The 19,036-nt window shown below is 41.3% G+C and overlaps 1 protein-coding gene and 1 pseudogene across 6 annotated transcripts in view; one reads left to right on the plus strand and one right to left on the minus strand.

Annotated features, from left to right (window-relative positions):
- LOC116540884 (S-adenosyl-L-methionine-dependent tRNA 4-demethylwyosine synthase TYW1) overlaps window positions 1-19,036 on the plus strand; it is a 309,103-nt gene that overhangs the window by 69,680 nt on the left and 220,387 nt on the right. The window lies entirely within an intron of this gene.
- Window positions 876-1,573, minus strand: LOC116540886 (annotated as a pseudogene).

Raw genomic sequence — 19,036 nt, forward strand, 5'->3', positions numbered from 1 at the left:
ATTTGTATTTTATTTTTTTGAGACAGAGTCTCACTCTGTTGCCCAGGCTGGTGTGCAGTGGTGCCATCTCTGATCACTGTGCCTCCTGGGTTCGAGTAATTCTCATGTCTCAGTCTCCCGAGTAGCTGAGATTATAAGCATGTGCCAACATACCCAGCTAATTTTTGTGTTTTTAGTAGAGACGGGGGTTTCACCATATTTGCCAGGTTAGTCTCAAACTCCTGACCTCATGTGATCCACCTGCCTTGGCATCCCAACGTGCTAGGATTACAGGTGTGAGCCACTGTGCCCAGCCAGGAGCATCTTGTGATGTGCGTATTGGCTGTTTATACCTGCGAAATGTCTGTTCATGTCTTTGTTCAAACTGGTTGTTTGACTCTATATTAATTGAGTCAAAGAATTTCTAGAAATTCTTTATATGTTGTGGATGTGAATCTTTTGTCAAATGTGCATTGTGAATATTTCTCTAGTCTGTGGCATTTCTATTTCCATAAATGTATCTTTTGAAAATTTTAATTTGGATACAGTTCAGTATATCATATTTTTCTTTTATGGTTAGTGTTTTGTATTTTTAGAAATTTTTGCCAACTACAGGGTCACAGAGATGTTCTAGATTTTCTTCTAGAAGCTTTGTATGTAGTCTTAATTTTGTTAAAGCAGTTTTCTGTAGTTGTAATTGATTAGTCTCTTATGTGTTAGATATACATTTTCATATTTCAACTTATAGTCTACAGTGCTGCATGGTTATGTGTTTAATGGAAACTCATGTCTGTGGGAAAACTCATTTTAAGGAAGACACATACATATGCATGATGCATGCAAACAGGTAACAGGGAATAGTAAATATCACTTCTATCATATTTTTCAGTATCTTCTCAATCAATACAATGGAATGGTAGCACAGTTCCAATGCTGCACACACGAATGGCAGTGCCTTGCTCACCATGCCACCCTACTGCATGTCCATCCCACAGAGTTGCCACCATTTTCCTTGTACCTTCCCATAAATTATGAAACTAGGCTTCTTCTAACACATTCTTTGTCTTATAAATGTGTAAGAAAATAATAGTAAGGTAGAGAAGAAAGATTATAAAGTAAGGAAGTATTAAAAGTATTGGCCTGGTGCGGTGGCTTACACTTGTAATCCCAGTGCTTCGGGAAGTGGGCAGATCACGAGGTCAAGAGATCAAGACCAGCCTGGCCAACAAGGCAAAACCCCTTCTCTACTAAAAATATAAAAATTAGCTGGGCGTGGTGGTGCATGCCTGTAATCCCAGCTACTCAAGAGGCTGAGGCAGGAGAATCGCTTGAACCTGGGAGGTGGAGGTTGCAGTGAGCCAAGAACCTGAGGTTATGCCACTGCACTCCAGCCTGGCGACAGAGTGGGACTCCATCTCAAAAAAAAAAAAAAAAAAAAAAAAACACAACCCACAAGAGATAGTTTGCAAAATTTAAATAGTCCTCCAGCTACTCCACACCAAATCATTCTTCGAGTATGTGAATCAGAGAGATCCTATAGGAGGCAGAGTCCTGTCCTGCACCACAGGTTTGATTTATGTCTATCATTTTTCCTTAGGTGAAAATAACAAATTCAGTTTCTTTTTTTCACTGCCATAGCAGGTCTTTAGTTTTGATACAGAATCTTTGGGGGCTCAGTGGCTGAGGGGGCGGACAGATTTGCATGGTGGATTCCTCCTAAGCAACCTGTGTGAAATAAGCCAGTTATTTTTTATTTTTTGAGGTAGGGTCTTGTTCTGTCATCCAGGCTAGAGTCCAGTGGTGCAGTCTTGGCTCACTGCAGCCTCCCACCTTCTGGGCTGAAGCGATCCTCCCACCTCAGCCTCCCAAGTAGTGTGCCACCATGCCTGGCAAAAATTTGTTTTTGTATTTTTTGTAAAGACAGGGTGTCACCGTGTTGCCCATGTTGGTTTTGAACTCCTGGACTCAAGCAATCTGCCTGCCTTGGCCTCTGAAAATACTGGGATTACAGGTGCGAGATTCCGCGCCTGGCCCCATATGCAGTCTCGGCTCACTGCAACCTCTGCCTCCCAGGTTCAAGCGATTTCCTTGCCTCAACCTCTCGAGTAGCTGGAACTACAGGCATGCACCATCCCCAGCTAATTTTTTGTATTTTAGTAGAGACACCATGTTGGCAAGGATGGTCTCAATCTCCTGACCTGTTGATCTGCCTGCGTCAGCACCCCAAAGTGCTGGGATTATAGGCATGAGCCACCGTGCCCGGCCCAGTTTTAACTTTTATGTTTGGGCTTATGATTAGTCTTGAATTAATTTCTATGAATGGTATGAGGTAAAGGTCAAGATTTATCCCACCTCTGCCAGTATGGATATCCAGTTGTTTTGGCACCATTTGTTGAAGACTTGTCAACCTAAATAACAAAGAGGGGCTCTCTAGAAGAAAATGGTGGTTATTTCAGAATAGACCATTGCAATGGGAATACATAAGCCGCAGTAAACTGTTACGTGTATTGGGGAGGTATAGGAAGACAAAGTTTACTATTTAATTTGTTTATAAGTTATTATAAGTCAGATAACAGGGAAGAGAAATGAAGACAAAGAATTTTAAAGGAAAAAATGAGGATTATATAATTGTTTTGAAATAATTATCCTTGGCTACAAAGATGAGTGACAAGGGTGACGGCAGCCCGAGATTAGACTGGCAGTTGCTGGGCAGATGATGCTGTCAGAGAAACACTTTTTTTTTGGGTAAGGTTGTGGCAGCCTTTGTGCAAGGTTGTGGTTTTTGTAGAGACTTTTTCATTACCAGGCATACAAGATAACTCTCTTCATGGGCTTCCCTGTCTCTGTTTTTCTTAACATTAGTAACTCTATTTTGATGCTGACAACTTTTACATTTCTTCCTTTTGATCAAGATCTTTCTCAGAAAGCATGACTGATCAGTCATCCTGTTATTTTTATTTATTTATTTATTTTTTGAGACGAAGCCTCGCTCTGTTTCCCAGGCTGGAGTGTAGTGGCGTGATCTCGGCTCCCTGCAAGCTGCACCTCCCAGGCTCAAGTGATTCTCGTGCCTCAGCCTCCTGAGTAGCTGGGGCTGCAGGTACTTGTCACCACGCCTGGGTAATTTTTATATTTTTAGTAGAGACAGGGTTTCACCATGTTGGCTAGGCTGGTCTCAAACTCTTGATCTCAAGTGATCCACCTGCCCTGGCCTCCCAAAGTTCTGGGATTACAGGTGTGAGCCACCATGCTGTGCCTGCCTTGTAGTTAAGCTTTTTTTTTTTTTTGAGACTGAGTCTCACTCTGTTGCCCAGGTTGGAGTACAGTAGAGTGGTCAGCAACCTCCGCCTCCTGGTCAAGTCATTCTTCTGGCTCAGCCTCCTGAATAGCTGGTATTACAGGTGCCCGCCACCACTCCCAACAAATTTTTATATTTTTAGTAGAGATAGGGTTTTGCCATGTTGGCCAGGCTGGTCTTGAACTCCTGACCTCAGGTGATCCACCCACCTCAGCCTTCCAAAGTGCTGAGATTACAGGTGTGAGCCACTGTGCCTGGCCTGTAGTTAAGTTTTGTTGTTGCCTAGTGTCTGGATGGCCCTGTCGTGATTGCTGGTCACATCCCACGTTGCGATTAGTGATTGGTGACTATGAGCCAGTGTCAAAACCCTTTTAGCCACGTTTGAGCAGCAAAGGAGGTTTGAAAGGAGTTGCCCTCAGACTAAGTCTATCTGGAGTCTCGTATTAAGTTCAGTTTTGTCTGTTCTGTAGTCTTTTGTTACCATCTCAAAGTATAGGGCCAACATTATTTTGTTAAGAGTTATACTTGTGTAAAAATTTAAGAAGTAACAGATACAAAATTTCCTTTTTTTTTTTTGAAAAACGGAGTCTCACTCTGTTGCCCAGGCTGGAGTGCAGTGGCACAATCTCAGCTCACTACAACCTACACCTCTCGGGTTCAAGTGATTCCTGCCTCAGCCTCCCAAGTAGCTGGGACTACAGGCATGCGCCACCACCATGCCCAGCTTATTTTTGTATTTTTAGTAGAGACAGGGTTTGGCCATGTTGGCCAGGCTGGTCTCAAACTCCTTACCTCAAGTGATACACCTGCCTCGGTCTCCCAAAGGGCTAGGATTACAAGTGTGAATCACTGTGCCTGGCCCAGATACAAAGTTTACAAAGGAAAAATAAAAACTAAACTTAATAGTAATACGACAATGTCAGTTTGCATAATGGCTTTGAGTCGTGAATCTAGGCTTAAAGAAAACCAATTGAATAAATCAAATCACCATAGGGAATTAGGTGACACCTTTGTAACCGTGTGGCCTGTTTTGTTTTGTATATATGGGTTTCAGCTTTCCCAGAGGAATTTATCCACACACAGCTTGTCATATTAGAAATAGCATAGACATTTTCTTAATGAATCGATATAAAAGCATTTCTTAAGTTAGGTTTTGTTAAGTTACCAGCAGAGGCTATTGATTGTAAAACTTCAATGACACTGTTAGTCTGCCAGGTGTGAAAAGTCGTATTAAGAGGGGTAAAAGTCTCATTACGATACGGAGTCTTATTACAGCTACTTGGGAAAAGCTATTTACAGTATAAAAATATCAACTTTTTATTCTGGTTCGTAGTTTGAATATCTTTGGTCATAACATTGGGGCAGTTTGATGAATCTTTGTGGTTCATAAATGAGACATAGGCATTTCTTAAATTTATCTAGTTTCAGCTGGGTGCCAGTGGCTCACACCTGCAATCCCAGCACTTTGGGAGGCCAAGGCCAGCAGATCACTTGAGGTCAGGAGTTCAAGACCAGCCTTGCCAACATGGTGAAACCCTGTCTCTACTAAAAATACAAAAGTTAGACAGGCGTGGTGGCGTGTGCCTGTAGTCCCAGCTACTTCGGAGGCTGAGGTCCGAGAATCACTTGAACCCGGGAGGCGGAGCCTGCAGTGAGTCATGATGATACCACTGTACTTCAGCCTGGGCAACAGAGTGAAGCTGCGTCTCAAAAAAAAATTATCTAGTTTCAGCTTATAAAGCTTTGTAAGCCAGCTAGAGAGTTATGACCAAATATTGGAGGAAATTAGGAGAATTCAGGATATAGTCCAGTCTACAGGTAGATAAGAACCTTAAAACAATGCACGGGGCTACAATCTATAAAAACAGGTATATTATACTATAGTTTTTCTATAGAGTATAAAAAACTGTTTTTCCCACATTGATCACACAGGAATCTCAGATTTAGAAACCTCTTGAGCTAGGAAGCCAAGCCAGGGCAGATTTTACATCTTACGTACAGTCTTAAGGATCTTGGTCGTGCCAGGAAGTGACAGTTTTTACTGACTCACTCTAAGTCTAGGAACTCTGGAAGCCAGGCATTCAACGCACATTTTTAAATAAGACATTTCAGTCAGAGCCCCCGTAATATAACCAACGTTTATATTTCCAGTTTTATCCTGCTTGAGAGCAGATTTTTATTGACTTCATGCAAAGAAAAATAAGAATACAAATGGTTTGCAGATTTGGGGAGGAAGCCAATAGGGAGAAAAAGCAAATGGTTCCGTCTTTGTTCGCGAAAAGTGTACTTTACCAAATTGTTGTATTATAGATAGTGTATGTGAGAAAAATTTCTTAAACTGTAAGACAAAACATTTAAGAACCAAAAATGAAAAATCACAAACATATTATTGTCATCAATTACTTAATTTTAAGTCATTAAATTTTAGGTTTGATTGATCTTGATTAGCAATTTTATGGAGTCAGATGCAGACCCTTTACACTACAAGGCTGGCCATTAGCAGTTTTATGAGCCCGTCAGTTTCTTTAATATATTAAAGTTCTGTAAGTTGTTATATAGTCCGTTAATCTTAAAGTTATCAGAAATGTGTTTAAGAGTACTTGTTGGGCCAGGCGCCGTGGCTCACGCCTGTAATCCCAGCACTTTGGGAGGCCGAGGCTAGGGAATCATAAGGTCAGGAGTTCAAGACCAGCCTGGCCAATATGGTGAGCTCCTGTCTTTACTAAAAATGCAAAAATTAGCTGGGTGTGATGGCGCCCACCTGTAGTCTCAGCTACTCGGGAGGCTTAGGCAGAAGAATCACTTGAACTCGGGAGGCAGAGGTTGTAGTGAGCTGAGATCTCACCTTTGCTTTCCAGCCTGGGTGACAGAGTGAGACGCCCATCTCAAAAAAACAAAAAGTACTTGTTTGGAGTCATTTTAATAGAAAGTAGTTTGGCCGGGTGCGGTGGCTCAAGCCTGTAATCCCAGCACTTTGGGAGGCCGAGGCGGGTGGATCACGAGGTCAAGAGATCGAGACCATCCTGGTCAACATGGTGAAACCCCGTCTCTACTAAAAAACTACAAAAAATTAGCTGGGCATGGTGGCGCGTGCCTGTAATCCCAGCTACTCAGGAGGCTGAGGCAGGAGAATTGCCTGAACCCAGGAGGCGGAGGTTGTGGTGAGCCGAGATCGCGCCATTGTACTCCAGCCTGGGTAACAAGAGCGAAACTCCGTCTCAAAAAAAAAAAAAAAAAAAAGAAAGTAGTTTTGAAGTGTAGCTGATTGCAGATGTTTTCACAGAATAATTCAGAACAGTAACAGTGGCTGACAACAACTTAGGATAGCCATGGTTAAGATCCAGTGAAATTTCCCAACTGACAAGGAATTTGTTATTTCTTCCATGCAGCGTTTTAAGATAACAACCAGGATCATAGGGCCATCAGACTTCTATAAATTTCATATAATCTTTAGAATATTCATATTAATAACATATCCATACAAATATAACTTTAGGAAAGAATCAATTATGACTGATAACCTTATATTGTAATGAGTTTACATCCTTTTTAGGATATTTATATCAATAACATACCCATAAATATAACCGAAAGAAGATCTGAACACTTATAATTTGTCAATGCATTCCATATAATTTTCCAAATAAGACGAATCATTTAATATCTCTATAAGATGTGACATTTACTCTTTGACGGTTTTCAGGGGCCTAAACAGAAAATCCTAAAGTTAATTTTAGGTCAGAAACAACTTTGGATTTTGATTCTGTGGAAACCTTCCAGAGATGCCAAAAGGTTCGAAACACTTGATCAAACCAGAATCATCACAGGTCACTCATAAATAATAGTTATTCATTTAATCAGAGTAATAATTAAAAGACTTCAAAAGGAATATGGAAAGTCACATGGATAGAAAAACCTTAACCTTTTTAAGCTCAGTTTTCCCAAGTAATTGAAAATCTAATAAAGACAGCATAGGGGATTTTCTTGATGAACATAAAATGTTTGTTTTTTCTTAAGGCCAGTCACCAGAAATGCAAAGAAAAATCTTTTGTAATGTGATTGCTTCTCTTTATGGGGAACTCATTTAGATAACCTGGAAGTCAAACCTGATTAAAAGGGTACTTGAATTCAGTCAGAAACAGAAAGTGTCTATCTAGGTCATGAGTGTATAGAGGAATGTAAAGACAAAAACTAGTACCTTGTGGCTGGGCATGGGGGGTCACGCCTGTAATCTCAGCACTTTGGAAGCCCGAGGCAGGTGGATTGACTTGAGTTTAGGAGTTCAAGACCAGCCTGGCCCAACATGGTAAAATGCCATCTTGACTAAAAAGGCAAAAGTTAGCGGGGCATGGCGGTGTGCACCTGTAATCCTAGCTATTCAGGAGGCTGAGGCAGGAGAATTGCTTGAACCAGGGAGGCAGAGGTTGCATTGAGCTGAGATCACGCCGCTGCACTCCATCCTAGGTGACAGAGTGAGACAGAATGTCTACAAAGAAAAACAACAGCGAAAACCCTAGTACCTTGAGTAGGGGAATACATGATTTTTAGTAACAGCATGTGAAGTTTCCTCATTACAGGGAACAATTTAGACACATCAAGAAAAGCCAAGAGTACAGAGTCAAATTATACTGTAGGAAAACATTGCTTTGTAGGCTTTTAATATAAACATGTTACTGTCAGGCCGTAACAGCAGAGTTAGAACTAGGAAAAAAAAGTTACAGGAGTTGACAAAAAGGTTGGAGAGAGTTATCACCCCAGCCAAGCAAAAAGGTATACCTTTTTAAGAGGAGAAAGAACAGAAGGCAATGATGCATGACCTGGAAGTTACAGTGAGGTACAGCAAAGGTTGTGCTTCTAATATAAATTTGAGAAATTTCAAAAAGAAAGAACTTTTCCTGAAGAAGTGAAATGAAAAACACTACATCTCCAACCTGAGAGTAGGACAATTAATGAGATCTCAGGAGGAAACAGAAATAGTTTAGAAGATGAGTGTTAAACATTTCAGAAGTAAAAATCAAAACCGGTTACAATTTTATTAAGAGCAAATACTTTAGGTAAACCCTGTTGTTTTAACATAGGTAACCAAATTTAAATGTTTTTATATTAGTATATTTTAGCATCATAGTTCAGTGTTTAGAAAGACAGTATAAACAGTCCCTTTTAATTATAGCCAATTTAATGACATGCAAAATTCCTTTTATACATTGTCTTTTCCTGAACTTGATTATGACTTTTCTCAGATCATTGTTGGTGTGCTTGGACTTTCTGCTTTGTCCTACAATTCCTTATCCTTAATAACGAGTCACTTTAGTTTAGAACAAAAATTTATTGCATGAGATTCTTTCTCATACAAAGTTATTTTTTTGTTTTTAACCTTCCTTAAAAAACATATCTTCATATCCATAACTTTTTTCACATGTCTCTCTCCCTTTCTGTATTGTTTCTTTCTCATATCTGTATTTTGAAATACTGTAACCTTTAAATAAATTCTAAATTAGACAAAATTGTTCTTTAAAAATTTTTTTAATTAAAAAAAATTTATTTTTATTTTTTTGAGACAGGGTCTCACTCTGTCAGCCAGACTGGAGTACAGTAGTGGCACAATCATACATAGCGCACTGCAGCCTGAAGCTCCAGGCCTCAAGTGATCCTCCCACCACAGCCTCCCTCATGTGAGCCACTGTTCCTGACTCTAAATCATTCTTTTCTCAGTAAGGACCACATTTTTATGCCCATAAAATAAAGGAACTTTTTTTCCTATTAAAAACATACCTTATGTATTCAGGCACATTTTATATATAGAATTATACATATTCACTAGAATTTTTAACTGTTTGTAACCTTTACTTTTAGTGAAAACCTAGGAAGCAAGATCTTGAATTTTTTTTCACTTACAACTATTTTATAAATGAGAACCATTTTATAATTTTCAGAAGTTTCTTTCCTTGTAACAGAATTTTTACAGTCTTAGTTGGAAATGACCCAGACATTTAGTATCTATTTTTTATTTTAACATAACTTTAAGATTTCAAATTGCTTGAAAAATTCATTTATAAGCATTTATCCCATTTACATTTATTTATTAACAGTTTTCCTAGATTACTCATGAGAATTGAGATATTAGACAAAGCTTGTTGTCATTTCAAGTTATTTCCCTGTTAATACTTTTTATAGCCTGTGAATATCAGGTGTCCAATAACTCAGAATATACACCTGTTTTTTTTTTCAACCAACAATGACAAATTAGTCTTATTTATCAAAATGTTACACAAAGATCATTCTGTTTTAGGCTGGGCTTGTAGTTTTATAACCTTAGTGTGAAGCCCTGATGTCTTAAAATATCTGGTTGAGACAAATATGAACTCTCTGAGCAGTAAAACTAGGCAAAGATGCATGCTGACAAGTTTCAAGACATTTTAATTTATATTTTACCAATAACTTTAAACCAGCTTATAGATTAAAGACTTACATAAATCATGTGAACTAAAAGGCACTTGGGATAATTACTATATATTTATCTGAGCATTCCTTTGTCTTTAAGGGACTTCTTGCCAACTAACTATGCCAAGTTATACAATGTAGACATAACATACAATACATGTAAATACGTATAAACACATAAATATGCACAAAAATAAAGATCTTATAGTTTTATTTTTAAATTTTTATCATGAGACTATAATATAAACTCATTGGTTTATAAGACAGTTGGATCCAAATTATATTTCTGGCAAAACTGGAGCTGTTCATATGGCTAAACTTTATTTGCCTCCATAGCTAATCTAATGAAGGCCATGGACCACAATTTTGGGTACAGCAGTTTTCATGGCACTTTGTTTAAAAAAAATCTTTATATCATCCCCTTCCCCTGACACTTTTTTGTAGTTTCAGATGAGTTTGGGGTTAAATGTTTAATGTTTACATAATAGCTAGGACTGACTGAATTCTGTAAGTAAAATAAAGTCTCTATGTAGCATTGAATTAGTAACAGGTAAGTCTTTTGTTTGCCTGTCTGGTTTGCTTAATTAGCAAATGTGGGCAGGGAAGAATTTTAGCAGGTGTTTTTTTGTTTTTCTTTTGGCTTTTCTTTTTTTTTTTTGAGACAGAGTTTCGCTCTTGTGGCCCAAGCTGGAGTGCAATGACACGATTTCAGCTCACCGCAACCCCTGCCTCCCGGTTCAAGCAGTTGTCGTGCCTTAACCTCCCAAGTAGCTGGGATTACAGGCATATGCCACCATGCCCAGCTAGTTTTTGTATTATTAGTAGAGACAGGGTTTCTCCATGGTGGTCAGGCTGGTCTCGAACTCCTGACCTCAAGTGATCCACCTGCCTCGGTCTCCCAAATTGCTGGGATTACAGGTATGAGCCACCATGCCCAGCCTGTTTTGGCTTTTTCTTTTTGGCCTCTGTGTGCCAGAAAAAGCAAGATATTTTTGTGTGTGTATGCTGGATAGACATACCTTTTATCATTGCTCTGAGCCCAAGATTTTGACATGTTTGACCTGAGTGCCTAGCATTATAAACATCTACCTAGTTCTTTTTCTTTTAGAGATTAATTTTTCAATTAAATGTTCCATCACCATATACAGTTGCTAGTTAGGCAAACCTAAATTTATATTTCTAAAAGGTGTCAAAGTTGTTGGTTACCATGGAGCTGTTGTAATTTGTAAAGGCATTAATTTGAAAGCCCTTTAAGACTTCTCTCTCTCTCTTTTTAAAAAATATCCTGGCTGGAATGCCAAAAGCAGTGAGTTTCATCTCAACACCAGTAGAAAAGTTAGCAGATTTAAAGTAGGCAGAAAAACAAATAGAGGGATCGTGAATTACAAGATTCTACATGTTAACTCTAGAGTTGAAGGTCTTTTTGAATAATGATCCTTAGTGCTCTGAATTTTCCTTGTAATTTGCCCATCAGTTAAAAAATGTGCAGAAGAATGGGCCATAATATATAGCGTTCTATAGTCCCAGAAAACCTAGGATGCCTAAATGTTTGAGAATCTTATTCCATTTCTTATTAATCTCTTGAGAGCAAAGAAAATTATATAAATTCCATGAGGGAATGTCAGGAATTTAGGCTGTTGTTTTAGATGGCGGCAACCACCCTGGTAGCTTTTTTTCTTTTTTGAGATTGAGTCTCACTCTGCACTCTGTCACCCAGGCTGGAGTGCAGTGGTACAATCTTGGCTTACTGCAACCCCCAAGTGATCCTCCCGGGCTCAAGTGATCCTCCCAGTTAAGCCTCCCGAGTAGTTGGAACTACAGGTGTGCGTACCACTATACCTGTCTAATTGTTTGTATATTTTGGTAGATAAAGGGTTCGCCACGTTGCTCAGGCTGGTCTTGAACTCCTGAGCTGAAGTGACCTGTCTGCCTTGGCCTCCCACGGTTCTGGGATTACAGTATGAGCCACTGCACCTAGCAGCCTAGTGGCTTTTTCTTTTCTTTTTTATTTTTTTGAGATGGAGTCTTGCTCTGTCTCCAGGCTGGAGTGCAGTGGTGCAATCTCGGCTCACTGCAACCTCCACTTCCTGGGTTCAAGCGATTCCCTTGCCTCAGCCTCCTGAGCAGCTGGGACTATAGGTGCGCACCACCATGCACAGCTAATTTAAAAAAAAAAATATTTTTAGTAGAGATGGGGTTTCACCATGTGGCCAGAATGGTCTCAATCTCCTGACCTCCTGATCCACCTGCCTTGGCCCCCCAAAGTGCTGGGATTACAGGTGTGAGCCACTGTGCCTGGCCAGCTAGTGGCTTTTAATTATTCATCCTGTGCCCTATCCAGAACATTTATTTTGGTCTCAGAAAGTTTTCAGAAGAAAGCCTGGGAAGAGTCAAACCAAATGAAAAGAACCCAAGACAAGGTGCTCAAAAACATTTTAAGGTAGGCATGCAGATCAAATAAGCTATTAATGAAGCACACAAACCAGAGAAGTCATGCCTCCCAGAAACAATGTCAGTTTTTTAGAAATCACGAGTACTCAGCCCAGAAAGACACTTTTCTTTATACTAGAAAATGCTTATCAGAAAAGGTAAAAAGTCTGTCATCCCAAGAGGGATGTGTGAACGATTATTAAGGTGGCCTTATCCAATCTGCATTCCCAATAAGGTAAAAAAGCCTCTACTTAAAGGCAGGATGCTCAGACTGAGAGAAGACTCACAGGGCAGAAAAAGAGAGCCACAGAGGTGAGAGGTCGAGGAGTCAGGCCAGTGCTGCACAGTGGGGCTGGGTCGCCAGTTCTCCTGCTGCTCTTTTCTCAGGTCCCATTTCCGACACCAGTTATGTGAACCAGAAAACAAACAGAGGCCTTTTTCTAAAAGAAAAGATACTTATTTGGGAGTAGAACATAGCAGTGGGAATATGTATCCGTTAATAAACTACGTCCATTTTCAGGAAGGCAAAGAGTTGTTTTTTGCTTTTTTTTTTTTTTTTTTCCCCAAGAGAGAGGTTTTGCTATGTTGTCCAGGCTGCACTTGAACCCCTGGGTTCAAGTGATCCTCCTGACTTGGTCCCTCAAATAGCTGGAAATATTGAACCCCCTACACCCAGCCTTTTTTTTTTTTTTTTTTTTTGAGATGGAGTGTTGCTCTGTTGCCTAGGCTGGAGTGCAGTGACACAATCTCAGCTCACTGCAACCTTTGCCTCTCGGGTTTAAGCGATTTTCCTGCCTCAGCCTCCCTAGTTGTTGGGATTACAGCACACACCACCATGCCTGGCTAATTTCTTTTGTATTTTTAGTAGAGACAGGGTTTTGCCATTGTTGGCCAGGCTGGTCTCAAACTCCTAATCTCAGCTGATCCACCCGCCTCGGCCTCCCAAAGTGCTGGGACTATAGGCATCAGCCACCATGCCCAGCCTATATCCAGCTTCAAAGGAAAAAATGAGGAGTGTTACAGAATTGTTTTGAAGTCATTATTCTTTCCTACAAAGATCAATTACAAGGGTAATGCTGTCAGAGGTTGGACAGGCAGTTGCTGGGCTGATGTCCTTATAGAAGTCTTTCTGTGTAAGGTTGTGGTGGCCTTTGTTCAAGTTGTGACTTTTGTAGAATCTTCTGTTATCAGGCACGCAGGCATGAGAGCCCTCTCTCTCTTCATGACCTTCCCCAGCTGTGTTTGCCAGGGCTTTCTTAACATCAGTAACTCCACGTTGATTCTGGTAACTTCACACTTTCCTCTCTCCATTTAGGCCATTGTAGATGGTCAGTCCATCATATGGGCAGGCCTATTTCTGGCCTATTTGAAGAGTTAAATTCTGTGCCACTGATAGATTTGTCTATTCTGTGCCAATACCACGTTGTCTTGATTATGTGAGCTTTTGTAGTCAGTCTGAAATAATGTGGTATAAGTTCTCCATCCTGGTTTTGTTTTATGGCCAAGATTGCTTCCACCCTTCTTTTGCATTTCTTTTTTTTTTTGAGACGGAGTTTTGCTCTTGTTGCCCAGGCTGGAGTGCAATGGCGCGATCTCGGCTCACCGCAACCTCCGCCTCCTGGGTTCAGGCAATTCTCCTGCCTCAGCCTCCTGAGTAGCTGGGATTACAGGCACGCGCCACCATGCCCAGCTAATTTTTTGTATTTTTAGTAGAGACGGGGTTTCACCATGTTGACCAGGATGGTCTCGATCTCTTGACCTCGCGATCCACCCGCCTCGGCCTCCCAAAGTGCTGGGATTACAGGCTTGAGCCACCGTGCCCGGCCTTTTTAAAAAATTTTTCTAGACGGAGTCTTGCTCTGTAGCCCAGGCTGGAGTGCAGTGGTGTGCTCTCAGCTGACTGCAACCTCTGCCTCCCGGGTTCAAGTGATTCTCCTGCCTCAGCCTTCTGAGTAGCTGGGATTACAGGCACGTGCCACCACACCCCGCTAATTTTTGTATTTTTAGTAGAGATGGGGTTTCACCATGTTGGCCAGAGTGCTGTGGCCTCCCAAAGGGCTGGGATGACAGGCAGCAACCATGCCGCCCTGCCAGTTCTTTGCATTTCTGTATGAATTACAATCAACTTGTCAATTTGTTCTGTATGCCATTTAAATAAATTTATTGAGATAAAATTTACATACAGCTCACCCATTTAAAGTGCATAGTTTCATGGTTTCTAGTAATGTCACAGGCTCTGCATCCATAATCATACTTATTGTAGAACATCTTTATTCCCTCTAAAAGAAATCCTGCTCTCATAAGCAGTAAATTCCCATACTCCTTTCTCCCCTAAGCCCCAAGAAACCATTAATCTACCTTCTATTGGTATAAATTTGCCTAATCTGGGCATTTCATGTAAATGGAATTGTATAGTATGTGTCCTTTTGTGCCTGGCTTCTTTCACTTAGTAAAATGTTTTCAGGGTACATCCATATTGTATTATGTATCAGTACTTCATTCCTTTTCATGTCTAATAATAATTTGTGTATGGATATACCACATTTTGTTTATCAGTTGATGGACATTTGGGTTGCTTTGTCTTTTAGGATGTTATGAATAATGCTCCAGCCTGGGCAATATAGGGAGACCCCTGTCCCTACAAAAAAATTAGTTGAGTGTATGCCTGTAGCCCTAGCTACTTGGAAAGCTGAGGCAGGATTGCTTGAGCCTGGGAGGCTGAGGCTGCAGTGAGCTGTGATTGTACTACTGCACTCTAGCCTGGGCAGTGGAGTGAGACCCAGTCTCAAAAAATAAATCAGTGGGTAAATAGTACTGCTATAGACATCATTATTACCACTATTATTTTGAGACAGAGTCTTGCTCTGTCACTCAGGCTGGAGTGGCGTGATTTTGGCTCACTGCAACCTCCGCCTTGTGGGTTCAAGCAATTCTCTTGTTTCAGCCTCCTGAGTAGCTGGGATTACAGGAGCCCACCACCACATCCAGCTGATCTTTGTAATTGTAGTAGAGATGGGGTTTCACCGTGTTAGCCATGCTGATCTCGAACTCCTGACCTCAGGTGATCCACCTGTCTCAGCCTCCCAAAGTGCTGAGATTTCAGGCATGAGCCACTGTGCCTGCCCGACATTATCATATGTACATGTTTTTGCATGGAGATATGTTTTCATTCATTTTCTACCTGTGTGTATGAGGGTTCTGATTTCTCCTCAGCCTTGCCAGCATTTGTTATTATTCATATTTTTGATTATTGCCATCCTGGGGGGTGTCAGGTGGTATCTCTTAGAGGTTTGCATCCTCCTGCAGACCGTGATGTTGAGCATCTTCCCATTTGCGAATTGGATGTTTGTATATCTTCCTTGGAGAAATGTCCCTTCAAATCCTTTGCCCATTTTTACATTGGACTATCTGTCTCTTGTTGGATTGTAAAAGTTCTTTTATGTTCTGGATAAGGGCTCTTTATCAGGTACCTGATTTTCATCTCTTGCTGCTGTTTGTGGCTGTATCTCCAGGAGCTGAGTTACTGCAGGCCTCTAATAACTCCATTCCTGGTGATGTAGCAGTTCCAGGCCTGTCTGCCAGACCTTTTCTCAGGCTGTTCTGCCCTAGCAAGGGTCTCCATATAAAACTCATTCTCATTATTGTTATTGGTTAGTTCAACTCTGACAGTACTAGGCCGGGTGTCGTGGCTCACTTTGGGAGGCTGAGGCATGTGGATCACCTGAGGTCAGGAGTTGGAGACCACCTGGCCAACCAACATGGTGAAGCCCTTTCTCTACTAAAAAAAAAAAAAAAAAAAAATTAGCCTGGGATGGTGGCACTTGGCTGTAATCCCAGCTACTCTGGAGGCTGAGGTGGGAGAATCACTTGAATCTGGGAGGCAGAGGTTGCAGTGAGCCAAGATTGTGCCACTGCACTCTAGCCTAGGTGACAGAGCCAGGCTGCTTCTCAGAAATCATCATCACCATCATCATCTGGCAGTTCTAATGGTGATCGATCGTCGTCATCATCAACATCTGGCAGTTCTAATGAAACCTACTTTTCTTCTCCAACAATGATTGACTTTTATATCCTTTATTACCCTTTTAAAACATTTCTATCCTGGGTTCATGATTATGATCCCTCCTGCTGACCATCTTTCACTTTGCATTTCTATGTGCTCCTTCCGCTGTGAGCCCCGCCTCTCCCTGTGCCATCCTTTTCCATTGTGCCCTCTTGGGCTTTGCAGGAAACATCCCTTTGCCTTCAGTTTTCTCCTGGACTGCCCTTGCCTGTTTTCACAATCTGCGCTTGATCTTTGCTTGATACTTCAGTTACCCTGGTGGTCTTCTTCATAAAGAACCTGTTTCTTAGCCTCTGCTGTTGTCAGAATAACATTCTCCTGATTTCTCTGTTGAATCTTTTTAGTACCATCTGCTCCACAACCTGTTGCTATTATTTGTGGATACTTGAGAAACTCTTCCTGTTTTTCACTCCTTTTCCTCTGGCTTTATCCTAAGGGGCAGGAATACTCCAACAGGTGACACTTCCCTTTTTTTAAAATTTGAGACCGGCTCACTCTGTCGCCCAGGCTGGAGTGCAGTGGCACGATCTCAGCTCACTGCAGCCTCACCCTCCCAGGCTTAAGTGATCCACCTGGAGTAGCTGGGATTGTAGATGTACACCCCCACGCCCAGCTAACTTTGATATTTCTTATAGAGATTGGGTTTCACCATGTCTCCTAGGCTGGTCTTGAGCTCCTGGACTCCTGTGATATGTCCACCTTCGCCTCCCAAAATGCTGGGATTACAGGCATGAGCCACCATGCCTGGCCAGGCTGGAGTACAGTAATGTAGTAGTCATGGCTCACCGCAGCCTCAACATCCCTGGTTCAAGTGATTCTCCCACCTCAGCCTCCTGAGTAGCCGGGACAGTAGGTGCGCATTAAAAATGTCTGGCTAATTTTCAAATTTTTCTGTAGTGACAGGGTCTCCTTATGTTGCCCAGGCTGGTCTTGAACTCCTGCACTCATGAGATCCACCCGCCTTGGCCTCTCTAAGTGCTGGGATTACAGGCGTGAGCCACTGTGCCCAGCCAGATGACAATTCTGTTATTCCATCTAAGCCCTGTCATTTTGTTTTTAATACTTCTCATATCCCAAGTTTCTTCTTTCCAATCCAGTGATTTTCAGTAATATCAGACTCAGTGCCTTTTGTTCATATACTCTATACTATTGTTAAAGTAAATTTACGGGTAATATAATATTGCCCAAACTATAAGATAATGAGAGAAAAGGGGAAGTCCTTTATATTAAATATTATGTATTTCTGTACAAACATAGTCTGGCACTACTATGTTAGGTGTCATGAAGCAAGTTAGCTACTTGCACCTACTTATAATGGGTACGTTTAGCTTTAACAGAGGTAAAGTGGCCAGGTGCAGTGGCTCACTCCTGTAATCCCAGCACTTTGGGAGGTCAAAGTGAGAGGATTACCTGAGGTCAGGAGTTCGAGACTGGCCTGGCCAACATGATGAAACCTCATTTCTTCAAAAAATATAAAAATTAGCCAGATGTGGTGGCATGTGCATGTAGTTCTGCTTACTTGGGAGGCTGAGGCACGAGAATTGCTTGACCTGGGTGGCAGAGGTTGCAGTGAGCTGAGATTGCATCACTGCACTCCAGCCTGGGTAACAGAGAGAGACTCTGTCTCAAAAAAAAAAAAAACCAAAACCAAACCAAAAACCAAAACACAAACAACAGAAGTAAAGAGACTAGAGGTTTTTGTTGTTGTTGTTGTTTTACAAGAATATCAAGACACGCTTGTTTATATGTGGCAGGAGAGGGAAATAACCATTATTGAAGTAGGGCTAGCATGCCCACAAATGACAGGCATACCTTGGAGATATTTCAGGTTTTGTTCCAGACCACTGCAATGAAGCAGATATCACAATAAAGCGAGCCACACAAATGTTTTGGTCTCCCATTCCCTATAAAAGTCGTGTTCACGCTATACTGTAGTCTGTTAAGTGTACAGTAGCATGAGGCCTAAAAAATGTAATTTTAAAAATCATAATTAATTAAAATATATTTTGTTTCTAAAATTGCTAATGATCATCTGAGCCTTCAGGTAGTCATAGTGTTTGCTGGTGGATGGCTGCTGACTGATGAGGATGGCAGTTGCTGAAGGTTGGGGTGGCTGTGGCAGCTTTTAAAAATAAGATAGTGGTGAAGTTTACTCTTCCTTTCACAGAAGGTTTCTCTGTAGCATGCAATGCTGTTTGGTGGCCTTTTGCTCACAGTAGCACTTCTTCAAAACTGGAGTCAATAGTCTCAAACGGTGCCACTGCTTTATTAACTAAGTGTATAGAATATTCTAAATCTTTTGTATTTCATCAGTGTTCACAGCATTTTCACCAGAGTAGATTCCATCTCAGGAAACTACTCCCATTGTTCATCTGTAAGAAGGGACACCTTGGCCGGGCATGGTGACTCACGCCTATAATCCCAGCACTTTTGGAGGCCAAGGTGGGCAGAGCACCTGAGGTCAGGAGTTTGAAAGCAGCCTGGCCAACATGGCGAAACCCCGTCTCTACTAAAAATACAAAAATTAGCGGGTGCAGTGGTGGGTCCCCGTAATCCCAGCTACTTGGGAGGCTGAGGCAGGAGGATTACTTGAGGCCAGGAGTTCAAGACCAGCTTGATCAACATAATGAGTCCCTGTCTCTAACAAAATTAAAAAACAATTAGTTGGACCTAATTGTTTTTTAGGTGGCACCTGCCGCCTCCTCTTTGGGAGGCTGAGGCAGAAGGATTCCTTGAGCCTGGGACTTTGAGCCTGCAGTGAGTTGTCATCACACCACTGTATTCCAGTCTGGGAGACAGAGCAAGACCCTGTCTCTCTACAAAAT

This window comes from Sapajus apella, unplaced genomic scaffold, assembly GCF_009761245.1.
Source record: "Sapajus apella isolate SASKATOON/1434 unplaced genomic scaffold, GSC_monkey_1.0 scaffold146, whole genome shotgun sequence".
NCBI classification, from domain to species: domain Eukaryota; kingdom Metazoa; phylum Chordata; class Mammalia; order Primates; family Cebidae; genus Sapajus; species Sapajus apella.